Raw genomic sequence first — 2512 nt, 5'->3', positions numbered from 1 at the left:
GAAATTGTGATTTTATAAAATGATTTTATAAATTTTCTAAAAAATTGAATACTGGTTTTGAAATAGAGTAATTGGAGACTGCCTACTTGTGTTGCAAATTTATGGTTTTGAATTGAATGGCTTATGACAATAAATGAGCATGAATGGCTAAACTAATTTTGGTGTTAGAATTATTTATACTGTGTATTCAGCCTTTAGAGGCTAGGTTGCGATAAATTGCCATGTCATATTAGAATGAATTTTATTGATTGGTGGATTATATATTAATTATTCACTGCAGAGGGCGTTCCGTGGACCAGCCTATTAAAGGGGCACGATAAACTCCAGTATATTCTTACTTGGAAAGGAGAGGCGCGTAGGGTATCTCCTGGGATAAAGCTTAGGGTTCACTTCACGCCAAACCACCACGTGAAGGGAAACTCAGCCAACGCCAAGGAACGGCTGTATTTTTCTCAAACTAAAATATATTTTAAGTGTATACAAAAATTTTAACAGCCTTGGCGGACTCGGTTGGATACCGTGCGCAAGGTATCACCGAGTATGAGTTTTGGCACGAGCCAAAGTTTTAAGAAATTCATAAGCCAAGTTGATTACTCGATTTTTATGAATTGATTTTATTTGGTTGAAATGAGTTGAAAGGTAATGGAATTACAATATGATGATTTATTTTAAATGTCTCCATTTACTCGACTTTAGATAGTTTAGATGGTATCTGTTTACTCATTGTGATTTTATAATCTCACCACTCTCATTTCCTCACATTTCAGGCTTGGGGAATTCCATAGTTAGCTGACTTTGACAAGGACCTTCATTTGGACTCGAATAGGTAAAAGTTGTAGGTTTCCAACTTCCGATGCATTTTGGTTAAATGTGGGCCCACGTGTCACTGTAAAAGAAATTTTATGCTTTGGCTATTTGCTTTATAGTATATTTGAATATAATTAACTTTTACGCTATAAGAATTATGTACCGATAGTTTTATGAAAATTATTTTACAAGAAAATAGTTTATTTTATTGAATATTTTTATTATATTCAAATGGTCAAATTTTCACTTCAAATGAACGTTTTAGATACTTAATTTGTTTTCAAATCATTAAATATATATTTTCTACTTACCTACTACATTTTTAGCAAGTTTTGAGATTTTCAAAAAAAAAAATGAAATGACGAAAATGTCCCCGTGAGCCAGAAAACAAAATGTTATGTTTTGATTTGGAAATGATTTGTAATCCCTTGAATTTTGATATTTGATAACTATTGCTCACCGGGGAAGTGTGAAAGCTGATACGAGAGCCTTGCGGGGTTTGGATCGGCATTCAGGTTAAAAAATGTCTGTCGAGGCCTCGCGACGGTTGTCACGAGCCCGATGGGGAGTTTCAGGTTGTGACAATTTAGATTGGTATCAGAGCATGGTTTAAAGATCAAAGATTTTGGTTTTAAAGCTTTGGATTTTAAAGTTTTTGATTTTAAGGTTGTTTTAAGAAATCTTCACTGACACTGCGTGGCCCCAAGTCCAATTAAGTTAAGATAAGTTAAGTTAAGTTAAGTTAGGTTAGATTGAATAGAATGTATGCATCTACATATAGAAATCTACCTACTTTTGAGATGCATAAATAATTAAACAATTACTATTTGATTGCATATAGGTTTTGAGGTGCACTAGTGACATACACATCATGTCTAGAAGAGGTGGTAGTCTCGATACCTCTCATAGTGCTAGCGAGGGATCTCTAGATTCTACGGCTAGAAGCAAATGGCACCTTGATTTAGGTGATTCGGAAGGTATTCCATCCCGAATTCCTAATAACAGAATTCCTCTGAACGTAACAGAATGGGTCCATAATAAGGAAAGCTTTGAGAGTAGCCAGAATTTTGAAAGTGAGAGTGGCTCCAATATTCTGAAAACTGATATAGATTTCCTTTTGAAACAATCCGAAGAGTACCATAGAGAACATACGAGGAAGGCAATTGCAAGGGAAGATATTCATCTTAGGAAGGGGGTGAACGTTGTACGCCATTTTCCTCCGGATGTGGAAGAAATGCTGCACCGGTGAGTGCCGAGGAAATTAGGAGAAGACAACAAGCCTGGATTGAAAAGCAAAGAAAAAAATCTCAGGAGGAGGAAAACCCGGAAGAGGATCTTTAAGAGGACTCGGAGTAGAATCTTTCAATAAGATCAGATTAAGATGATGATCCCAAGGACATGTAATATTTTCATAGGATTTTACACTACCTTAACTCTAAGTAGATGTTGTGTAAAAGAGATAATAATGATCTGTACAAAGAAGTAAAAATAGTTTGGCTTTTAAAAGTATATGACTAGAATGTATTATAAAATGGTTGTTTAAGTAACTGAAGGTATATGGGAATCTTTAGTATGATAGGGATAAATTGGTAATATAATTATTGAGGAAGGTTATAGAAGGAAGCAATAAGGTTATAAATGACATTCGGAATGGATAATGTGATTACGTTAATGATTGTAATTTAAGCATGAAGGGGATTATTCA

This window comes from Theobroma cacao, chromosome 9 (genome assembly GCF_000208745.1).
Source record: "Theobroma cacao cultivar B97-61/B2 chromosome 9, Criollo_cocoa_genome_V2, whole genome shotgun sequence".
Classification (NCBI taxonomy): domain Eukaryota; kingdom Viridiplantae; phylum Streptophyta; class Magnoliopsida; order Malvales; family Malvaceae; genus Theobroma; species Theobroma cacao.
Note: the sequence above shows the minus strand (reverse complement) of the source record.